The 25,069-nt window shown below is 39.1% G+C and overlaps 1 long non-coding RNA gene across 1 annotated transcript; it reads right to left on the bottom strand.

The window, feature by feature from the left end:
- Positions 1-208: 208 nt before the first annotated feature.
- LOC109548136 (uncharacterized) lies at positions 209-21,833 on the bottom strand. Its single transcript, XR_002174150.3, has 3 exons — positions 21,251-21,833; positions 1,393-1,547; positions 209-574 (listed from the first exon to the last, which is right to left on the bottom strand). It is a non-coding gene; the product is annotated as an uncharacterized lncRNA (long non-coding RNA).
- Positions 21,834-25,069: the final 3,236 nt, after the last annotated feature.

A 25,069-nucleotide genomic window follows, 5' to 3' on the forward strand; every position in this document is an offset into this window, starting at 1 on the left:
TCAAATCCGATTCACCATTCTAGCTTGCAGTGATAATTCTAAGAGTTGGCATTTATTGAGCCCTTACTATATGCCAGAGCCTGTGCTAAACACTTTAATTATTACTTAATTGCCACAATAGTGCTGTGTAGGAGGAACTACTATTAATCTATAGACAAGAAAACTAAGTCACAAAGCAATTAAATAACATTCCCACCATCATATAACAAGGAATAAGTAGAAGAAGAGTCATCTCTTTTTATTTGTTGGTCAATCATATTTTTAAAAAATTGATTCCAATTCGGGGGCACTTAAAATAGATCCCTTGGTGTTTCATTTATCAGGTGGTTGTCTTAAAGACATGAAAGGTACCCAGATTCAAGGAAATTTATCCACTCACAGTAACTAGTACAGAAAAACTCACATGAATATATTGCCTTTTGGAAATTTCTGTTTTCAAGGGATGTCTTCATTTCATGGCATTATTACTTTTTTCATACTCAACTAATGCCCTAATTCCTCAGTGAAGCTTTATGATGCAGCTTAACAGCCGTGGAACAGTTTTAGTTTTATCACAATAGGTAGGTGTGATGCCCTGGGAAAGATTCAAACATTTTAAGACATAGTTTCTGGTACAAAAAGATTAAAATCATGATTTTGAAGACTATCTAATGACATGGATATAGTTGATTTAAAAAAAAGTACAGTACAAAATATACAGTATCAAGCCATAATTTAAATTTAAAATATCCACTTTAGATACATATTTTAAAAACCATGGAAATAAGTACAATAAATGTTAAGAGTGGTTAGTTCTAAATGGTGGAGTAATATGTGGTTTTCATTTTCTTTTTTTATACTTTCTTTTATTTTCTAATTTTTCTACAATGAGCATGTAGTGCTTTTATAACCAGAAAACAACAAAAAATCGCTTTCCAGTAAAAAGAACTAAGGTTCTTTGGGGGAAATGGCTGAGCCCATGTCCAAGGCAGGAAAAGTACAAGGTGAGCCTTGACACATTGTTGTTTCGGAAAGTAAGGAAACAGCTCAAAGACTAATGAGATTGTGTCAGAAGGTTCTAGGAAGGGGCTCAGAGGGCTCCCACTGGCTAAATTTAGAACAAAGAAAGTATCAAAAATAATGATGGGTGTAACTAATGGCAACACACTAAATGACTATGATAGAGGAAAAAAGGAAAGAAAACATGCTGGATAAGAAATGTTGATATAATGATAGTTAGAAAACCATTTTGCAACTCCTAATGTAATACTTGATTAAAGCAAGAACAATCAATGGATGATAAAACTATCAGGTGAAAGGTTGCTGAGAGACTAGATAATATCATTGTACAGACAGAGTATTTATTGCAAAGAAGATAAATGTTCCTTTAACGAGACATTTGGCAGATCTTACCTTAGCCAAGTAATCAAACTTGACATCAGTAAGAGCGTGGCAGTCTGACAGCATGTTCTCCTGATATGATGCAACATGAAGTTCACAACATCTCTGAAGTATTCTTGTCAGAAATATTTAACCTGAATCCAATCAAGCCTTGAGACCTAGCTTTTCTAGATCACAGGCAATTGAGGAGAAAGGGAAGTTAATAACATCATGAGCAAACAATAAGACAAATTCAGAATGCAATACACTCTATAAGGTAATTAATTTTCTCAGATTCTTCAAAAAGTCAAAGTAATAAAAAGAGCAGAAGTATTCTTTTTTTAATTTAGTATGCTTTATTTTATAGAGAAGTTTTAGGTTTGCAGAAAATTTGAACAGAAAGCACAGAATTCCCATATACCCTCTTCCAATCCCTGTAATTTCTCCTATTATTAACATCTTGCATTAATTTTATATTTGTTACAATTGATGAACCCACACTAATACATTATTATTAACTAAAGGCTATAGTTTACATCAGGGTTTACTATTTTCATATTTGCGTTGTACATTCTATGGGTTTTGACAAGTGTATAATACCATGTATCCAACATTACAGAATCATACCAAATAGTTTCACTGCCCCCCCCCCCAAATCCTCTGTGCTCCACCTATACATCCTTCCATCCACTCCCTAAACCCATGGCAACCACTGATCTTTTTACTGTCTCCATTTTTTTGCCTTTTCCAGAATGTCATAGAGTTGGAATCATACAGTACGTAGCCTTTTCAGATTGATTATTTTACTTAGCAATACGCACTTAAGGTGGATTACTCTTAAAAGTGACCAAATATAGTAATGCATGAACTTAGATTTGATCACGATTTTTTTTTTTTTTTTTTTTTGCTGTATGCGGGCCTCTCTCTGTTGTGGCCTCTCTCATTGCGGAGCACAGGCTCCGGACATGCAGGCTCAGCGGCCATGGCTCACGAGCCCAGCCGCTCCACAGCATGTGGGATCTTCCCGGACCGGGACACGAACCCGTGTCCCCTGCATCGGCAGGCAGACTCTCAACCACAGCGCCACCAGGGAAGTCCTGATCACGATTTTTTAAATGAATATAAAAGACATTCTGGGGACAACTGGGGAATTTGAATATGAACAGGATATTAGAAAATATAAGAGAATTAGTAATAATTTCTCAGACGTGATCATGGTGTTTTGGTTAGGTAGAAAAATGTCCTTAGTCTTAGGAGACGCTGCTGAAGTATTTAACATTAAGTATCATGATGTCTGCACTTACCTTCAAGTGCCACAGCAAATATATATGTGTTTGTATGTGGGGTGGGACGGGGGAGGCTGAGAGAGAAAATGAGGGAGAAAATATGGCAAAATATTACAATTACTGAAACTAGAAGGATATGCAGGTACTCAATGTAATATTACTTTGACTTTTGTATTTGTTTGAAATTTATCCCTTAAATATTATGCTAAAGACTCTGCTTGTCTTTGGTAAAGTCCCTTTTGGGTCAGTTCTACCGGAATCATTAACTGTGTTCCTCAATGTGACTCTAAGTTAAGGAGAGCTCCTCACTTAGTAAGGGTTCGATGCTCAGATAGGACGATTAGAAGAAACACACTGATAGTAGCCCCAGGGATTTCACAGATGTTACATTTTAGTATACTATATAAATCAATCCATGAAAATGTTGAATGAAACTGAGAATTTCTTTGGACTTAAGTTCCCCAATAAAATCTACCTGTACAATTGCTAACCAGTTAGATTTAAAAAGCATCACATAAATGCCCCAAGTCACAATCTGACCCTTTATTTTTCTTCACAGCATTAACCTCACCTGCCATATTATATACTTATTTGCTTACTGTCTCTCTCTTCCCATTAGAATGTAAGCTTCTTGAGGTGTCAATAATCTTAATTCCTAAATTTAACTTTTCAACAACCACTTTTGATATATCAGCCACTATATTACCAATATTTGGGATGGTACCTAGTACATAAATAGTACTCAATAAGTATATTTGTGGATATTCAGTTGTTTCCAGTTTCTCACTATTATAAAATAAGGTAGCAATAATAATTCTTGTGCATATGTTCTTAGGCATTTGTGTAAGAGTTTCTCTAACATATATTCCTATGAGTTGCATTGCTGGATGAAAGTTATGTACATCTTCAAACTTACTGGATATTGCCAAAGAGTTCTCTAGAGAAAGCTAATTTTCATCTCCTATTTCTTTTCCATCATTCATTCTTTCATGTATTTATTCATTCAATGAGCCTTTATTGAGTACCTACTATATACCAGATACTATCACAGGTACTGAAGATAGAGTAGCAAACAAAACACAGCCTTCAATGAGCTTATGTTTTAAGAGTGGTAGTTCATCTTCTTTGGAGAAATGTCCATTTAGGTCTTTTGCCCATTTTTGGATTGGGTTGTTTGTTTTTTTGATATTGAGCTACATGAGCTGCTTGTATATTTTGGAGATTAATCCTTTGTCAGTTGCTTTGTTTGCAAATATTTTCTCCCATTCTGATAGACATTTCTCCAAAGAAGATATACAGATTGCCAACAAACACATGAAGGGATGCTCAACATCACTAAGCATTAGAGAAATGCAAATCAAAACTACAATGAGGTATCACCTCACACCAGTCAGAATGGCCATCATCAAAAAATCTACAGACCATAAATGCTGGAGAGGGTGTGGAGAAAAGGGAACCCTCTTGCACTGTTGGTGGGAATGTGAACTGGTACAGCCACTATGGAGAACAGTATGGAGGTGCCTTAAAAAACTAAAAATAGAACTACCATATGACCCAGCAATGCCACTACTGGACATATACCCAGAGAAAACCATAATTCAAAAGGAGTCATGTACCATAATGTTCACTGCAGCACTATTTACAATAGCCAGGACAGGGAAGCAACCTAAGCGTCCATCAACAGATGAACGGATAAAGAAGATGTGGCACATATACAATGGAATATTACTCAGCCATAAAAAGAAACAAAATTGAGTCATTTGTAATGAGGTGGATGGACCTAGAGTCTGTCATACAGAGTGAACTAAGTCAGAAAGAGAAAAACAAATACCATATGCTAACACATATAAATGGAATCTAAAAAAAAAATGGTTCTGAAGAACCTAGGGGCAAGACAGGAATAAAGACACAGACATAGAGAATGGACTTAAGGACATGGGGAGGGGGAAGGGTAAGCTGGGACAAAGTGAGAGTGACATGGACATATATACACTACCAAATGTAAAATAGATAGCTAGTGGGAAGCAGCCGCATAGCACAGAGAGATCAGCTCAGTGCTTTGTGACCACCTAGAGGGGTGGGATAGGGAGGGTGGGAGGGAGACGCAAGAGGGAGGAGATATGGGGATATATGTATTCATAGAGCTGATTCACTTTGTTATACAGGAGAAAGTAACACACCATTGTAAAGCAATTATACTCCAATAAAGATGTTAAAAAAAAAAACAAAGAGAGGTAGTTCAGGGAGGAGGAAGACAGACAATAAACAAATAAATATGTATGTCAGGTGGTTACAAGTATTACCAAGGAAGAGAAGGCAGGGTAAGACAGAAAGGGACTAGTAGTGCTAGTTTAGGTAGGCTGGTGTAATAATCTTGGCCCCAGGGCCAGAGCCACAGGCCCAAGTTGAGCCACAGATGATTATTCCCAGGCCTTGAAAGCTAATGGAATGTGCTTTCCTGGATTTTATTATTGCTTAGGACATGTGATTCCTTTCTACCGTCTGTTTTCTCCCTTTTGTAGTAAATGTCTAGAACCACTACCCTATGCCTGTCCCACCACTGGATTTTGGAAGCAGTTAACTATTCTTATTTCACCAGTCTACATGGAGAGGAATTTTGTGCCAGGAATGATCGTCCCAGAGTCTCTCCTGTCCCTTTAGATGATTTAAATGATGAGATATAGGACTTTTGAGCTGAAAAAATTGAGATGAGAGTTTGGCCTTGAACTGACGATTGAATGGGTTGAGACTTTCGTGAATATTGGAATGAGGTGAATGCAAGTCATCAACATAGTGATAGTATTGAACACCTTGGAACTGATTGAGATCAGCTAAGCAGTGGGTGCAGGTAAAGAGGAAAAGATGTCTAGAAACTCAGCCCTGAGATATGCCAACACTAGAGGTCATTAGGAAGAAGAGAAACTGGCAAAAAAAAAAAAAAAAAAAAAAAAAAAGGAAAAGCCAGTGAAGCAGGAAGAGAAGGAAGAGAAGTATTCTGAAATAAAAGACAAGGGACCAGTACCTGAACATGTCTCAGGAAAATGATTTTCAAACTGGAATTCTCCCTCTAGCTAATTTAGGCATCAAATTTGAGGACAGATAAATCCTCAGAGATTTGCCTGTCTTCCACCCTTTCTCAGGAAGCTATTGGACAATCTGCAAGGGAGTTAACCATGAAAGAGGACAATAGGAAACCCAGGAAAAGGGGATTCATCACAGGAGAGAAGCAGAGGAAGTTCCTAAGATAACAGTGAAGGGAGAAGCTGGAAATCTCTGGGAGAAAGCTGTTTTCCATAGGGGAAAATGGAATTGACAGTTATCAGATACACTCGATCAGATTTAATTAGGGAAGTGAAAATGCGTGTGTGTATGTGCTTCTGCGTGAGCATTTGGTGCAGGGGAGACGGGGGCATGAGCCAAATTTTCATCTTCTCTATTCTGCTGAGAAGTCAGGAGATAATATTAATTTAATATCAATTTAAAATTGATAAATCAAACAATAGCAATTTAAGAATACTATTCACTTAAATATTGGAAGAAAGAGCTAAAGAGTTAAAAGTGGTTGCCACTGAGAAACAGGAATCAGGAGAGGTGAAGAATGGGACAATGGGCCTTAGTGTTTTATTTATAAGCCTTTAAGCGCTTATATATATACGTTATATATATATTAGTAGATATATATTCTTTTTCAGATTCTTTTCCATTAGAGGTTATTACAAGATATTGAATATGGTTCCCTGTGCTATACAGTAGGTCCTAGTTGTTTATCTATTTTATATATAGTAGTGTGTATATGTTAATCCCAAACTCCTAATTTATCTCTTTTAAAAAGATAATTTAAAAAGGAACGAGATAAGTATTCTGTAGATCAAGTGAACAAAATTTCTTGAGAATAGTAAAATCAAGTTAGCTGAGGCCCAAGCATTGAACAGTGGGTTCCTCAAAGGGCAGGTTATCAGACATTGGTAAGTGTCGGTTTGGAAGAGTAAGAGTAGGGGAAGCCTGAATAAAGTTCAAGAAAGAATGGGAGAAGAAGAAATGGACATGGCTTGTGTTTTTACAGTTTTAATTGGCTTTGATGCACAGAAGTTTTAATTCCAGTTCAAACTTACCCATTTCCTTTGCGGTTTGTACTTATTTTGTGTCCTTTTAAAGAAAGCATTCCTACATTTTCTTCCAAAAGTTATTGTCTGTGCTTTCTTATCACTTTAAAGACATAAATTTATTAAAGTGAGAAACTTTATTTTAAAATAAAAAATGATGACACGAACTTTCTTTTCCCACAGTTTTCTAACTTCCTTGGACAAAAGGTCAAATCATTTTTTCTCAAAAAGAGGATAGCAACTAAATATTCCTCTTTGGGGGATGTCTCATGGCATAATTTGAAACAGCCCTCTAGCAAGTTTAAGATATGGAAGTGTTCGTTGTGTTTTTATGGGGAGATGGTTCCCTTGAAGCAAAGAACAAGAAAGTATATCAGTATAGATTATCAAGAATCTTTACCCATGGAACTACTAAATTGTAACGTAGTGTTGCAGAACTCAGTATGGTTGCTTTACCCCTTGCTACTTGAAGTGTGGTTCATGAACCAGTAGGTCAGCCTTGCCTGGGAGTTTGTTAGAAACACAGAATCTCAGGCCCCACCTCCAACCTGCTGAATTAGAGTCTGCGTGTTTTTTTAAATAAATTTATTTATCTTTTTATTTTTGGCTGCGTTGGGTCTTCGTTGCTGCACACAGGCTTTCTCTAGTTGCGGTGAGCGGGGGCTGGTGGCTTCTCTTGTTGCAGAGCACGGGCTCTAGGTGAGTGGGCTTCAGTAGTTGTGGCACATGGGCTCAGTAGTTGTGGCTCGCGGGCTCTAGAGTGCAGGCTCAGTAGTTGTGGCACACGGGCTTGGTTGCTCCGCAGCATGTGGGATATTCCCAGACCAGGGCTCGAACCCGTGTCCCCTGCATTGTCAGGTAGATTCTTAACCACTGCACCACCAGAGAAGTCCCAGAGTCTACATTTTAATAAGGACTCCAAGTGACTCCTGTGCTCGTGGAAGCTTGAGAAGTGTGGTCTTAAACCATGAGACATAGAAGTGTGCAAAGATATATCTCCAATAATTTTCCTCTTCTGAGTGTGGTGGTTCTCAAACTTTCCTGCATGTTGAAATCGCCTGGATTTCAGGTGATTTCACTGATCTGGTGCCTGAGTCCCACTCCCAGAAATTCTGATGTGATTCGTCTGGAGTACAGTCTGGACACTGAAATTTTTTAAAGCTCCCCAGGTGAGTCTAGTGTGCACACAAAGTTGAGAAGCATAGCCCCAGAGAACCTGTAATTTAGAAGTGCTTTTGGCTGCAAGTAATAGCAAGCCCGAGCAGTGGTGGCTTAAGCCAGTGGTTCTCAGACTTTGTTGCACATTAGAGTCACTTGAGGAGATATAAAAATCCTGATGCCCAGGCTACACCCCAAAAGATGCTGACTTAATTATCCTGGGTGCAGTCTGGTGGTAGATATTGTCAGGCTGGTTGAGTAGCTCGGTCAGGTTAACTAATACCCAGCTCTCTCTCCCCTCTCTCTTCCATTGAATAGAATTGTAGATGGGACTTCCCAGCCCTCTTTGTAGCCTGGGTAGCCACATGCCTGTGTTCTTGCCAATGGAATATGAGTAGAAGCATGTGTCACTTCTAGGCTGGCACCATACAACTTCCTAGATGTGCCCCTCCATACTCATCCCCCTCCCTCCTGGTTGGAAAGGTCATGCCCAGAATAACCTTGGAAGGCATGTGTTGAAGATGGCTCTTACCAAGAGTTCCTACATGGAGATAGGAAGAGCCACCCACCCACCTGACACTCCCAACACAGACTGTTCTGTGAAGAGACACAGTCATCAGTCTTTGCATTATGTAGGCATTTTAGCTATCTACCAAAATCAGACATCATCTTTTCTTATCTTTGTAATACCCAAGTGCGGCAAGTATCACTATGCCCATTTTACATACGAGAAAGCTAAGACATAGTCACATAGCTAGAAGGTGGCAGAGAATAGGCTTCAAACCAAGTTTTTGTTAAACAAAACCCAGGCTCTCAATCGCATACCATATATTTTCCCATGGATTTCTAAAAGCAAGAACATTTAGAGTTGGAAACAATGAAGTCGATAGTCTGTAGTTAAAGCAGAAAACAGCTGTGCTTCAAAAACTGAATGATTGATTCTGCATTTGGTGACTTGTTGCTCAGTAATTTTGTGTGTGTGTGTGTGTGGTACGCGGGCCTCTCACTGTTGTGGCCCCTTCCGTTACGGAACACAGGCTCCGGACGCGCAGGCTCAGCGGCCATGGCTCACGGGCCCAGCCACTCCGCGGCATGAGGGATCCTCCCGGACCGGGGCACAAACCCGTGTCCCCTGCATCGGCAGGCAGACTCCCAACCACTGAGCCACCAGGGAAGCCCGCTCAGTAATTTTTAACTGCGTATTTTTGGCTCACCTATCCCATCCCCCTGGCTGCTTCTTTTTCACATGTGTTCTATATGTTCACGTGTCTGGTCTATATGCTGCCACTATGTTAGTCTCCCTAAAAAACGACCTTCTCATGTCACCTCCTTTCACTTCCATCTTCAGAACCTACCAGCCAAAGTTCAAATTCCTCATCCAGTCCTAACCATACTCCTCCTACATAGGCACTCTGCTCCAGCCACATTTGCCTATCTCACTTTACCAATTCACAAACTTTCATGGGAAGAAGGAACTTTAAGGTCAGGTAATTCAACGACCACCTGCATCAGCTAACTATTGCTGTGCAACAAACCTAAAACTTAGTGCCTTAAAACAATGATTTCTTATTTCTCACCATTCTGTGAGTTGACCGTGTGGTTCTTCTGTTGGTCTCACTTGTGTTCACTCACATGATTCCATCTGGCTGGCAGCGAAGTTGGACTGGAAGTTCCTTAAGGCCTCTCTCACATGACTAGGGGCTGTGTGCTGTCAGCTAGGGCACCTCCAGGCTCCTCCATGTGGCCTCTACAACAGGATAATCTGGACTTCCTTATATCTGGCTTCCAACTGGAGAAAGGCAGAAACTACCGGACCTTGCCAAACTTAGGCCTGTATCCTACACAATGTCACTTCTGCTACATTCTATTGGTCAAAGCAAGTCACGGGGCAGCCCAGAGGGACTCCATCTCCTGAAGGGAAGAGTGGCAAAGAATCTGCGGCTATCTCTAATGCACTGTGCAGCCTCATTCCTTCTACATACCTCCTCCCCACCTCTACCCAATATTCCTTCTCAGCACAGCCACATTACAGTGTTTCAGGAGTGGGCCCCAGGGCTGGACTTGCCTATGTTTGAATCCCAACTCTACAACCTACCTACTCTGTGAACTTGAGCAAGTTACCACACCTCTCTGTGCCTCAGTTTGTTCAACCATAAATTTGGGAGGTAGGGTTGGGTGTGGATATAAATCCTACATTTAGGGTTGTTGTGAGAATTAAATGAGTGAATACAAAGTGCTAGAACAGTGCCTGGCTTTGGTAAGTGCTTCATAAATGTTATCTATTGCTAGTAGTTGGTTCATCTAGTTTTTCTTAGTTTGGTGCAGAACACAAAGGGGTCAGGCTAGGCCTGGGGTTTAGGCTCCAGGGCAGAGAGTGCTAGAGGAAGAGATATATACAATCTCTGAGGCACCATCCTTGCACCAAAATGCCTTGACTTCGTTGATTACGTGAGTATTTTAGGCAGAGGAGGGCATCTATGTGCTTCTTTCTCAGTTTCTGAAAGTGCTCCCCTAAGATAGAATCCCTATGTCTGCAAAGCTGAACCACACATCTAACGCCCTAAAAAGTAACCTCAAAATCATCTAAAGTTCAGCTTTCCCGGTTGAATAGTGCTTCAACTTCATCCTAGCAAACTCTGGACACCCCCAGTACTTAAATACCTTGTTTTTCACAAGGGCACTTTTCAGCTGCAAAGGAGAAGCCTACAGCAGAAGCTTGTCTGCAGGATTCGGGATACTGGCAATTCCGATCTTGGCACACGGCACACTCAGCCCTGAGTAGCCATGATTTATAGCAGCAGAGTCTGGGCAGGAAATCCAGCAGCTCCCACTACACATGACAGAACACAGAGCCCAAAGCACACAGACCATGTGGCGAGGGGAGTGGGGCAGAGCTAGGGGAAGGAACTGGGAACCCAGGGCAGACCTCTGTGGGCATTGTTAGCCCCTCTCTCTGACCATCAGTCATATTCTGTGCCTGTGAGTCTTATTTTTCCATTCCCATTCTTTCGCAAATGGGTTAATCATTGCTCTAAGAGAGAGAGGAGGGGAAAAAAATGATTTAAATTCACTCAGAGGCTGAGGGTAATCATACTAATACATTAGTTCAGATGTTATTTCAGGACAAGATGGCTATTAGTCTGCCGTAATTCATCTGAAAATTCTGTAATAAGCCTTCTTGCCATTATTATTTGTTTTACAGCACAAAATATGCAAAGTGTAGTCTGAGAGATGAAAATCATATACAGAGCTTAGGCCTAAAATTCTGAAATAAATTTATTTTGCTTCCTTATGGTCTTCAAGCTATATTTTTGAAGCGTCAAGTATGGATATAGCACTGTGCTAGGCACTGGGAGGGGTGGGATACAGGAAAAGAGAATTAGATGTTTATTGAGTCCATAACTCTGGTTAGGCACCCTGACAATATTGGATTTCTAATGAGCCCTGGAAATCATAGGCTGTCCTCAACAGCTTATAATGTAGAAGTGGAGATGGCATGCACACACATGAATGATAACATATTCATGTTACTCGTATTTCTTTCCAGCTTTATAGAAACATAATTAACAAATGAAAAATTGTATGTATTTAAGGTCTACAACATGATGTTTTGACATGTATACCTTTTGAAATGTTTACTAAAATCAAGCTAATTGACATATCCATCATTTCATAGTTACTTTTTTTTTTTGGTAATAATGATTAAAATCTACTCTCAGCAAATTTCCAGTATACAATACACTATTGTTAACTATAGTCGTGATGCAGTACATTAGCTTTCTATAACTCTTTCATCCTGCATATCTGAAACTTTCTATCCTTTGACCAACATTTCCCCATATTCTCCATCCCTCAGTCCCTGGAAACCACCATTCTACTCTGCTTCTAAGAGTTTGACTTCTTTAGATTCTACATATAAGTGACATCATACAGTATTTGTCTTTCTGTGTCTGGCCTATTTCACTTAGCATAATGTCCACCAGGTTCATCCATGTTGTCACAAATGACAAGTGTTCCTTCTTTTTTTTTTTTTTTTTTGTGGTACACAGGCCTCTCACTGTTGTGGCCTCGCCCGTTGCGGAGCACAGGCTCCGGACGCGCAGGCTCAGCGGCCATGGCTCACAGGCCCAGCTGCTCCACGGCATATGGGATCCTCCCAGACCGGGGCACGAACCCGTGTCCCCTGGATCGGCAGGTGGACTCTCAACCACTGCGCCACCAAGGAAGCCCCAAGTGCTCCTTCTTTTTAAAGGCTGAATAATATTAGAGCATATATATATATATATATATACACACACAGCATTTTCTTTATCCATTCTTCCGTTGATAGTTACGTAGGTTGTTCCCATATCTCGGCATACTGAATAATGCTGCAATGAAATGGAAGTGCAGATATCTCTTCAAAATACTGATTTCATTTCCTTTGGATATATATCCAGAAGTAAAATTGCCTAATCTATGGCAGTTCTATTTTTAACTTTTTGAGGAACCTCCATACTGTTTTCCATAATGGCTGTACAAATGTACACTCCTACCAACAGTGCACAAAGGTTTCCTTTTCTCAACATCCTCAATACTTATCTTTTGCCTTGTTGATAATAGCTATCCTAACATGTGTATGGTGACATCTCATAATTTTAATTTGCATATCCCTGTTGATTAGCTATGTTGAGTAGTTTTCATGTACCTGTTGTCCATTTGCATGTCTTCTTTTGAGAAATGTCTATCCAGGTCGTTTAACCATTTTTAAATCAGGTTATCTATTTCCTTGCTTTGAGTTGAGTTCCTTGTATATTTTGGATATTAACTCCTCGGCAGGTACAGTTTGCAAATATTTTCTCCCATTTTGTAGGTTTTCTCTTCATTCTGTTGATTATTTCCTTTGCTGTGTAGAAGCCTTTTAGTTTGATGCACTCCTATTTGTCTATTTTTGCTTTTGTTGCCTTTGCTTTTGGGATAATATCCAAAAAAATAACTGGCCAGACCAATGTCAAGAAGCTTTTTCCCTATGTTTTCTCCTAGTAGTTTTAGGTCTTGTGTTTAGGTCTTTAATCCATTTTGAGTTGACTTTTGCATATGGTGTAAGATAAGGGTATAGTTTCATTCTTCTCTATGTGGATATCCAGTTTTCCCAACACCATTTGTTGAAAAGATCATCCTTTCCCAATTGTGTATTCTTGGCACCTTTGTCAAAAATCAGTCAACTGTATATGCATGGATTTATTTCTGTGCTCCCTATTCTGTTTCAGGGGTCTAAATATCTGCTGTTATGCCTGTACCATACTGTTTTGATTACTATAGCTTTGTTGTATGTTTTGAAACCAGGGCATAGGATGCCTCCAGCTTTGTTCTTCCTGCTCAGGATTGCTTTGGTTTAAGGCAAGAAATTAACATAAAGAAATACTTTGAGACCAACTGAATATGGATTGTAAGTGTGAGCTCCTGTGGTCATGGGAGACTTTCTCAAGGAGCAGCACCATGCCCTTCAATCTCTAGATTATTAATCTAGAGGTTGAAGAGCATGAACTCAGAGTCCGGATTCAGGGTCTGCCTTTCCCATGTACCAGCCGTGCGAATCTGGCTAAGCTACTTGCCTCCTCTGTGTTTTGGTTTCTTCACCTGTAAAATGGACATGAGTTACATCTACCTCACAGAGTCGTTGTGAAAATTAAATGAAGATAAAATACTGAGGCTAACCATATCATTAGTATCATCCAAGTGCTGGTTATTAGTATTTTTTTAAATTGTTTTGATGGGCAGAGGAGAAGGAGGTGAAATAATGTCAGTCTCATGGTAGAGGATGACATAAGCCATCTGCTATAGGACAAGAGTAATTAGCACAGTGTTGGCACGGCCTCTCTCACTCTCCATCCTTTTGCTTGCTTGGCTCTTAGAGTCAGAGAGTGTGGGAAGTAGAAATGGAGGGGACACAGGATTTACTCTAGTCAACCTCGTGTATTCTCTTTGACATTTTTCAAGAGGTTGCATAGGGCTTGCAATGGCTTTTCAGCTACTTTTGCCCTCTGATTGCTCTTTGTTTAGATGTACCATGAGACAGAGACTGGCAAGAGGGGCTTCTGGTCATTTCCCCCTAATCTGAAGTGATCCAGCCACATCTGAACCCTCGGGGCACTTTGTCTGAACTACTATTTTTGTGTTTTAACCCGTGCCTAGTCTGTACCATAGTGTGTTTACTTTTGCACATGTCACACGACCCTGATGAACCCCATGAGGGTTAAGGCTGGGCCTTACTTGCTTTGTATTCTGACCACAGTGCTTTAAACAGAATAGCTGCTGTAAGTATTGCTGAAATAAGGAAAGGGTATATTCTAGGGTGTGTGATAAGCCCACTACTTGAAAAAAGGATTCCAACCTTAAATAGTGGAAGTTTTAAGAATTTCATAATCCCGATCTTGAACAAGATTTCTGTTCATTCCAGGAACTGGAATGGCATCTTCCATTTGAAGGTAAAATGTGACCACTTGTTTTCATGTCAGATACTGGCATCAGAGAGAAAAGCCTTGGTCAGCCTTGGGCATGGAACAACAGCACCATGCTGGTTCCCTCCTGAAATACAGCACTTTATCAATAATGAGCCGGAGCTGGGGCTGTAATGCTATGAATGAAATTTGCATCCTAGTCAGATAGCTGTGAGCATAATTTGAAGGCAGAAACAGATATTTTAAGATCAATTGCACTTTCAGCCAATGATGCTAAGAAACTCTTCACTGTACAATATTTAAAAGGAAACTCATCATCCATATTGCAGTTTAGAAAATAATCACAGGAGAGGAAAATATCCAGATAAATTTTGGTTTTCAGCTATCTCTTCCAGTGGTATCACTGTATAAGAAATTCTTATAATTCAAAATAGAAGTTTAGAGAAGTAGTTGGATATTTACAGCATTTAATTCACTCCTTCCCACTAACCCCCAGGCCAGTGGGGATTAATACATGAGAAGGCAAGTTTCACTGGGGTCAATTGAAAGGATTTCAGAGAAATAAGAGGTACAAGGTAAATACCATCAACAAAGCAGAGTGTGACCTATTTGTTAAATGCTGTTTTGAGGGTGGAGGCTACAAAACAGTGGTTTTCAATCCTGGCTGTACATTAGAGTCATTATGTTTTTTTCCTGTTTGTTTTTATTTTTACTTTTTGTTGAGCTATGACATATGTTCCATGAAGTGTACTAATCTTAAGTGGAACGCTTAATGAATTTTTACAAGGGCACCTACCTGTGTACACCATCAGATAGGATATAGAACATTTCTAGCACCCTAGAAGCCTCCCTCGGGGTAATCGCTCTCCTGACTTCTATCACCATGGACAAATTTTGCCCAATCTCAAACTTCATATAAATAAGATCATGCAATATACATTCTTATGCACTTTTTTTTTTACTGAATATAATGTCTATGTGATTCATCAATGGTATGTATACTTATATGTTGTATGTATATTATATATGCTGTTTAGTGTTCTAATATATGAATATATCACAGTTTATTCTACTGCTTGACTTCTTTTCAGGGTAAAGCTAATGGATCTGTTTATACATGAATGGAATATCTCTGGAAAAAATTTAACAGTTTCTCTGGGAAGGGAAACTGAGTGATTACAGGGCAAGAAAGAGACAGAAATTCACTGTCTACATACAACTCTTTGTAGCTCTTGATTTTGTACAATGTATTTGCTATATATAATACATATAAATTAAACATTTATTTAAAATTAAGCCCTTCGGGACTTCCTTGGTGGCACAGTGGTTAAGAATCCACCTGCCAATGTAGGGGATACGGGTTTGAGCCCTGGTCCGGGAAGATCCCACATGCTGCAGAGCAACTAAGCCCATGCGCCACAACTACTGAGCCTGCGCACTAGAGCCGTGAGTCACAGCTATTGAGCCCACATGCCACAACTACTGAAGCCCACACACCTAGAACCCATGCTCTACAGCAAGAGAAGCCACCATAATGAGAAGCCTGTGCACCACAACGAAGAGTAGCCCCTGCTCGCCGCAACTAGAGAAAGCCTGCATGCAGCAACGAAGACCCAACGTAGCCAAAAATAAATAAATAAATGAATAACTAAATAAATAAATATTTTTTAAAAATAACAATAAAAAAATAAAATTAAATTAAGTCTTTCTTACTTAAATATAAAACATGATACCATAAAACTCCTAGAAGAGAACAGAGGCAAAACATTCTCTGACATAAATCATACCAATGTTTTCTTAGGTCAGTCTATCAAGGCAATAGAAATAAAAGCAAAAATAAACAAATGGGACCTAATCAAACTTATAAAGCTTTTGCACAGCAAAGGAAACCATAAACAAGACAAAAAGACAACCTATGGACTGGGAGAAGATATTTGGAAATGATGAGGCCGACAAGGGTTTAATTTCCAAAATATACAGACAGCTCATACAACTCAATAACAACAACAACAAAAAAAAACCAAAAAACAAACAACCCCATCAAAAATTGGGCATAAGACCTAGATAGACATTTCTCCAAAGAACACATACAGATGGCCAATAGGCAAATGAAAAGATGCTCAACGTCACAAATTGTTAGAGAAATGCAAATCAAAACTACAATGAGGTGCCACCTCACACAGGTCAGAATGGCCATCATTAAAGAGTACAAATAACAAATGCTGGAGAAGGTGTGGAGAAAAGGGAGCCCTCCTACACTATTGGTGAGAATGTAAATTGGTGTAGCCACTATGAAGAACAGTATGGAGGTTCCTCAAAAAACTAAAAATAGAGTTGCCAGATGATCCAGTAATCCCACTCCTGGGCATATATCTAGAGAAAACTATAATTCGAAAAGATACACGTACCCCTATGTTCATAGCAGCACAATTTACAATAGCCAAGACATGGAAACAACCTAAATGTCCATAGACAGATGAATGGATAAAGAAGATGTGGTATATATACACAATGGAATATTACTCAGCCATAAAAAACAATTAAAGAATGCCATTTGCCACTACATGGAAGGACCCAGAGATTATCATACTAAACGAAGTAAGTTAGAAAGAGAAAGACAAACACCACATGATATCGCTTATATGTGGAATCTAAAATATGACACAAATGGATTTATCTATGGAACAGAAACAGACTCACAGACAGAGAGAACAGACTTGTGGTTGCCAAGGGGGAAGGGGGTTGGTAGAGGGTTGGATCGGGAGTTTGGGACTAGCAGATGCAAATTATTGTATATAGAATGGATAAACAACAAGGTCCTATTGTATAGCACAGGGAACTATATTAAATATCCTGTAATAAACCATAATGGAAAAGAATATGAAAAAGAATATCTATATCCATACCTGAATCACTTTGCTGTACACCAGAAGCTAACACAACACTGTAAGTCAAGTATACTTAAAAAAAAAAAAAAAAACTAAAAAAATTTAAGTGTTTCTTGTGTCTTGACTCTGGAAATTCATTCAACTATTGACAGACACTTGGATTGCTTCCAGTTTTTGCCTATTATGAGAAAAGCTTCTGTGAATAACCTTGTACATGTCTTTTGGTGCCAAATTCTCTTGGGCACATACCTAAGCGTGGAATTGCTGGGTCATAAGGAAAGTATATATTTAGCTTTAGTAGATACTGTCCAACATTTTCCAAGATGGCTATATTAATTTATATTCCTACCAGCACTGTATGAGAGTTCCAGCTGCTCTATGCCTTCTCTAGCAGTTGGTATTATCCAATTAAAAAAATTATAGCTTAGGGAGCATTATAAGGTACCATCCCCAGAGAGCCTTGTGTGATTCTTCTGGGGCAGGACTCATGCATTGGTACTTTTGGAAGTTCTCCCAGCTTATTCCAATGTTCAGCCAGGGCTGAGAACCACACACTAGAATGATGCCCTAAGGTGGCTGGATTTCACAATCAGCTGGAGAAATTTAAAAGGTGTAGGTTCTTGGGTCTTATCCCAGACCTACTGAATCAGATTTTCCAAAGGAGAACCTATGATTGTAACTAGTTCCTGGAGGTGATTTGGATGCAACTAGCCTTAAGTTAGGAAACCACAGATTTAAGACATGTTTATTAAAAATTTTAGCAACCATTTTTTTCCAATTGAAAAAGTAAAAAGCAAACAAAAAATAAAAACAGTTCATTTATATAGACAATGGAAAGTAGGTCTTTCTTTCCTAACTTAGACTCCCAGTGATTCTCCATAGAGGCAACTGTATTGTTGAGTTTCATGTTTTGTGCGTATCATTCTAAAAATTTTCTAAACATATTGTATTTGTTAGGACCATTTATGTTGCAAGTGGTCAAAAACTCTTTGCATACTGGCTTAAATTTTAAAAAGAAAACTTGGAGAGAATCGCTGTGTATAACTAAATAGTCCAAATTTAGCCCTGGCTTCAGGTACAGTAAGATCCAGAGACTCAAACTCTCAGTCTTGGTTTTTCACACGTTTTGGCTTTTTCTTTATCATCATGCCCATTCCCTTCATGGCAGCAAAGTGGCTACAGCAGTTTTTGACCTCAGAACTTCACTTCTATTCTGAATGGTCAACATAAATCCTAGTAATCCCCCACTTAAGACTCACGAACTCTAAAATTGGAAGATTTGTATAAGCAATCCTAAAAATGGTTTCCTTCCTATTTCTATTTACCATTTGTGGCTGGTATAATAGATATTGTCTAAAACTAGAGCAGAAGTTTTACTAGTTTAAATGGATTAGTAAACAGTTTTTGGAGGGTGGTAACAATATTGGAAACTCGTGTATACCACAAACTTCCTTATATACACTTTATATTACCTGTCCATTTTTTTATCATAATGCTTTTGACAGATGTAACTTATTCCAGCTGACTCTGCCACTACAATTATTACTATTAACTATTATTATAAATTTGTTTAGTTTTTTTCTACCTTAACAGTGGGAATCCTCTTCTTTTTCTTTTCAAACACTAATCTAGAGCTTTCCAAAAGTATTCTTGCTTTCTGATAGTTTCAAAGTGTTTTCAGCCTATCTTGCTTTCCTTCTTAGACAGGTTCCAACATCCTCCAAGGAACTCTGGCTCCTTTTAGTGGAAAAAAATGAGATGGGTCAGAAGGTGGAGTCAATGCTGCACTCTGGATGTGACTTCGACTTTGGCTGCAGGAGTGACAGCACCAAAGCAGCAACATACCATAGAGCATGGTTCTCAATGTGGGTGAATTTGTCCCCCAGGAGGCTTTTATCCAGGGACATTTTTACTTGTCATGACTTGACTGGCGCTGGGGGTGTTTACTACTGGCGTCTAATGAAACGAGGCCGGGGATGCTGCCAAATCTCCTCCAATACAGAGAACAGCCACCTCCACAGAGAATTATCTGGCTCCAAATGTCAATAGCGTTGAGGCTGAGAAACTTTGCCTAGAGCACTAGCTCATGTTGATGCTTTCAGTGTACCTGCCCTTGTTCCTTCCTTTTGTTTTTCTAATATTTTGTTACATACATAGGTAACTTTCCAACCCTTTTGTATATACTTATATGTACATATACATGATTTGTATATATTCCTATCAAATTTGACATTTTATGTTACACGGTATCACACCAAATCCTATATTTGAATTACAGTGCTGATGGCTTCATTTTAGGTTTTAGGGTGACTAATATGATTTACAAACAGAATACATAGTGGAAACTTCATGGGAAAGTGTGGTGGTCATGCTTTTCTTTTTCCTTCTTTCATCCTTCCTTCTTGACCTTCAGTTGAGATGTCCAGAAATTAAATCCAAACAGTGCAGAGTCTATGATCTACTGGTTGGTACTATCCAAGAGTAGCATCAGCTCAGAAAAGGAAAACAAAACCCAACCTCTACTGCCCACCCTCCCGGAGCACCACGGTAATCGTTAGGGCTGGCAGCCCTAGAATGACAAGAAGAGCCCCGTTATGGAACCCATTTTTATATTTTCCTGTTAATAGTGCTATTTTTTCATTCCCTCCTTATTTTTCAAACATTTTTTGAAATATACTATACATACAGGAGAGTGCACATAAGTGTGTAATTCGATGAACTTTAAAAACCTGATTACATCTATGCAGCTAGCACCTAGACTGAGACCATGACTAACAACCAGAAATCCCCTTGCATTCCCTTTCAGTCTCTACCCCACACCCCCAAGCAAGAGTCTAGTAACTTCTAACAGCATAGATAAGTTTTACCAATTTTTATAGTTTCAATAAATGCAATCATACAGGATGTACTCCTTTGTGTCTGGTTTCTGCCACCCAACATTATATTCGTGAATTCATTCACATTGTTGCTTGTTAGCTGATAGATCCCTCACTCTCGGTGCTGTACGAATATACCACACTATCCGTCCCACTGCTGAACATCTGTGCAGTTTCCACTTGGGGGCTACTTCAAATAGTGCTGTTATAAACATTTTTTTGGCTGTTGTTATAAACATTTTTGTAAATGTCTTTTGGTGAACATGTGTAACACATGTATGCATTGCTGTTGGCTCCTACGAGTGGAATTTCTGCATCATAAATAAGCATATGCTTCACTTCAGTATATAATGCCAAACAGGTTTCCAAAGCAGTTGTGCCAACTTACACACCCCTCATTAGTGTCAAAGAGTTCCATTTGCTCCCTATTATCACCAACATTTGATATTTTCCATCTTTTTCTTTTTAGCCATCATGGTGGGGTTATCGTGGTATTGCCACATGGTTTCGATTTGTATTTTCCTTATGATGAATGCAACTGGACATTTTTTCATATAGCGCTTGGCCACTTAGATATCATCTTTTGTAAGACGTCAATTCCCTATCTTTTATTTTAAAAATCTTACGGCGTTTTCTCCCTCATTCTTTTTTATTTTCCTTGCTGTAGAAAGACTTCCTCTTTCTTCCTGCTCTGACCCCTAGGGAGTCTTTATAACATCTGAATTTTTAGGGTAACATTCTTTCATTTTATTTTTGAGCCTGTACTAATTCACCCTTGGTTCCTTTTTTTTTTTTTTTTTAATGAGGAGTATTTTATTTTAATGATCAGTTGTTAGGGCACTAAAGATATAAGATAAAGGACTTCTTTTTTTCTTCAGAAACTTAAAATGTAGAAGTATGACCTACTAGGCAAAGCAAATCCTGCTCACAAGGTTTTCTTTTTGGCAGACAGATTAATTTGAAATGTGATAAAAATGCATATAAAGATTTTTTAGTGAGTGCGTACAAGATTACGGAATACAAGGCTACTTTCTAACTCAGAAAGCTTACATAGAACGATAGACTCATAGAACAGATTAGTAGAGCTAGAGGTGTGGGGTAGGGAGGAGAAATAGATGAAAGGGGTCAAAAGGTACAAACCTCCAGTTAAAAGACAAATAACTTGGGCTTCCCTGGTGGCGCAGTGGTTGAGAGTCCGCCTGCCGATGCAGGGGACACGGGTTCGTGCCCCGGTCCGGGAGGATCCCACGTGCTGCGGAGCGGTTGTGCCCGTGAGCCATGGCCGCTGAGCCTGCGCGTCCGGAGCCTGTGCTCTGCAACGGGAGAGGCCACAACAGTGAGAGGCCCGCGTACCGCAAAAAAAAAAAAAAAAAGACAAATAACTTCTGGGAAATAAAGTACAAACATGATGAGTATAGTTAAAAACACTGAATTGTATTTGAAAGTTGCTAAGGAAGTAGATCTTAAAAGTCCTCATCACAAGAAAAAAACAAGTTGTAACTGTGTGTGGCGATGGATGTTAAACTTGTCTGTCTTAAACTAATACAATGTTACATGTCAATTACATCTCAGCTTAAAAAGAAAGAAAAGAAAATCTCTTAACTGAAATATGACAGATTTTTAAATTGTTAGAATATTTGTTTTTACTGACTTTTAATTTTTAAGTCAATAAAAGCTTCAAAATTACTTAGTGAATACATTCATTAAAAAAGAGAAACAAACGAAAAACACACACACACACACACAAAAATTAAAAAGAGAAACAAACTGTTACTCTTCCCCTGCTCACATTATAGCCCATCAGGAAAAAGCACTGAGTTCAGGCCAAAAATCATAAAAACTTTCAATTAAACTAATAATTGCTGGCATGTTTCCGTTTAAATTTCCTTGTCTCATTATCTCTGATTGCTTTTCACACCGTTAGGTCACTAAAGCCTGCTTTTGAGACAAAAACTATTCATTCCCCAAAAGTCAGGGGAACAATTAATGATAAGGATGTAAGTTAATTAACACAATCATTTTGGCTTAATTATTTAAAGTCCAGTGCTATTCCTCCAGCACACCTGTCCCCTAGCTTTCAGAACCATACTGAGATCTGTAATTTTTCACTGATGAATTTATAGCTTTCACATACACAAAGAGAAGAAATAGAATCTTAAAGGCAATGCACACAAAAATTATTGTCAACACACACATGCCAACTTTTACACACACACACCCCTACATATTTTTAAAAGATGTCTTCTTTAATAGTAACAATGGGATTTTTGTTTCCAACTAAACAATTTTAGTAATTCTTTTGAGACACCTTTGCTATTCATTTTTTTAACTTTATACTCTTTGAATACTGTAATTTTGTTTTTACCATTTTAACCATTTTTAAGTGTACTACTCAGTGACATTAAGTACATTCACACTGCTGTGCGACCATTACCACCATCCATCTCCAGAATTTTTTCATCTTCCTAAACTAAAACTCTTTTCCCATTAAACAGTGACTCCCTAATACCTCCTTCTCCCACCATTCTATTCTACTTCTGTCTCTCTGTGTTTGACTACTCTATGTACCTCATATAAGTGGAATCATACAGTATTTGTCCTTTTGTAGCTGGCTTAATTCACTGAGCGTAATGTCTTCAAGTTTCAGCCCTGTTGTAGCGTGTGTCAGAATTTCCTTCCTTTTTTAAGCTAATATTCCATTGGATGTATATACCATATTTTTTAATCCATTCATCTGTTGATGGACATTTAGATTGCCTCTACCTTTTGGCTATTGTGAATAATGTTGCTATGCACATGGATGTACAAATATCTGTTTGAATCCCCGCTTTCATTTCTTTTGAGAGAAGTGAAAAGAATCCCGGAAGTGGAATTGCTGAATCCTATGGTAATACTATGTTTAATTTTTTTGAGGAACTGCCATGGTGTTTTCCACAGGGGCTAAACATTTTACATTCCCACCAGTAATGCACAAGGTAAACACTGTATTTTATTTGTATTTTAAATCTATGAACTCTGAATAGCTTTTGTACACATCCCATGACCCCAAGACCAGCATTTGTCTGTCTGTCTGTCGATCTATCTACATAGATATTTAGAATGGAAACATTAATTTGCAACTGGTGGAAGCACCCTGAGTCAAGAAGCAGTTTTGATTGGTGTACCTAACTGGGCCCTCTCTTGCTGGGGGTCTCTTATTCTTCTGGGTATCTGAGGGAGGTTGGGATGGGCAGACAGATTCCCCTACCCAGCTCTGTAGCCAGAGGGGCAAGTCCTGGTGACTTAATTGCCCTGGGTGACAGAGATCTGGTCTCTCCCAGAGGGCTTTTCTATGGGTTTATAACAGTTTTCTAGAGGTGGTCTCCAAACAGCACTGCCCGGAATGGCTCTTTATTTGCAATTTACTTCATCTTTGACAATCTAGTTGAATTCTCCTATTTCTCCCCGTTTAGTTTTCTAATTAATTTAATCATTTGTCTTTTAGTTTTTTTGCCAATACTTGTCTGGGAATTTGCCCACTGGGTTTCCTTGTACCCAGACCTTTTACACCCTAGGCAGGAAGCTGCTTTCTGAAAAACTTCCAGAAGGTGACCTGCATTTTGATGAGTATTTGTTAGTTATAATTGTTGTGCCCATGGGAATGGCAAAAGGGTTTTTTATACCTGAAATATATGGGCTGACAGACTTGCTTATGTTTGGTGTGTAGAACTGACTTTTGTCACTTGGGGTTGGGGAGAGGTGCAGGTGGCACAGTGGTTTATCTCACTGGAGGGAGTGGTTCTTTGGAGTCGAGCCCTCGTGTTTCTTTGAACTGTTACAGCCTAAGGATTCTCCTGTGGATGTTCCTCTAGCTTCCCTATACCTTCTGATAAGACCTTCTTCCAAATAGGACTGTGGCTTCTGTGAGGGATCCCCTTATTCACAGCCTCTAAATGGTTGGGGTCCCCCGGCACTCTTAGACCTCTTCTCCGGTCCATTTACATTCATTCCCTAGGTGATTTCTACCAGGCCCATGCATTAAATAAATCTGTAGGCTAATAACTTCCAGATATATATCTCCAGTCTTGCCCTTTCCCCAAAACTCTAAATTTGTTTATCTAACTGCCTATATAGCATCTCAGATTGGTTGTCTGAGAACAATGTTGCTTTGAACATACCTAAAACCAAACTCTTTACTTTTTCCACCCAAGTAAATATTCACCTTCTTTCTTTTCTAGTTCAGTAAATGGTTCCATCTTTTATCCAGTCACTCAGGCCAAAAGTCTTGTTGTAATCTTTCACTCTCAACTGTTAGGTCAAATTCAATCTGCAAATCCTGCCACTTTTACTTTCAAAATACATCCTAAAGCCTACCACTTCCCCTTCTCGCCACCTTCACCGCTCACAACCTTTCCCTGTGGCCATCGGCTCCTTCCTGGATTCCTGCAATGGCCTTCTAACTGGTCACTCTGCTTCCATGCTTGCCCCTCTATAGGCTAATCTCCGTAGGGTTCCCAAGATGGATCTTTAAAAAATAATATCCAGATCATACCACCTCTGCTCTCATACTTCTAAGGGCTTCTCATTTTATTCCCAGAATACAATTCAAAATCTTTGTCATGACCTGTAGGTCATGTAAGACCCTATGTGAATTGTCTCTGTCTCTGGCTGCCTCTGACATCTTACCTCTTACTGTTCTTTGCCTCCACACCTCTATTGGATCCACACTGGGCCTCTGGATGTTCCTGACACAGACCCAGCATCCCTCAAAATCTTGTAACTTGCTTTTCCCTTATAACTTCCCTTATAACCTCAAAATCTTGTAACTTGGTTTTCCCTTATAACTTTCTGGAACACTCTTCCCACGGTTTTTACATGGCTCGTTCCCTCACTGTGTCCTGGTTTCTACTCATATGTCAGCTTCTCTGAGAGGCCTTTTCTCACAACCTTATGTAGAATCTCACCCTCCCAACAGTACTG

This window comes from Tursiops truncatus, chromosome 2 (assembly GCF_011762595.2).
Source record: "Tursiops truncatus isolate mTurTru1 chromosome 2, mTurTru1.mat.Y, whole genome shotgun sequence".
In the NCBI taxonomy this organism is placed as follows: domain Eukaryota; kingdom Metazoa; phylum Chordata; class Mammalia; order Artiodactyla; family Delphinidae; genus Tursiops; species Tursiops truncatus.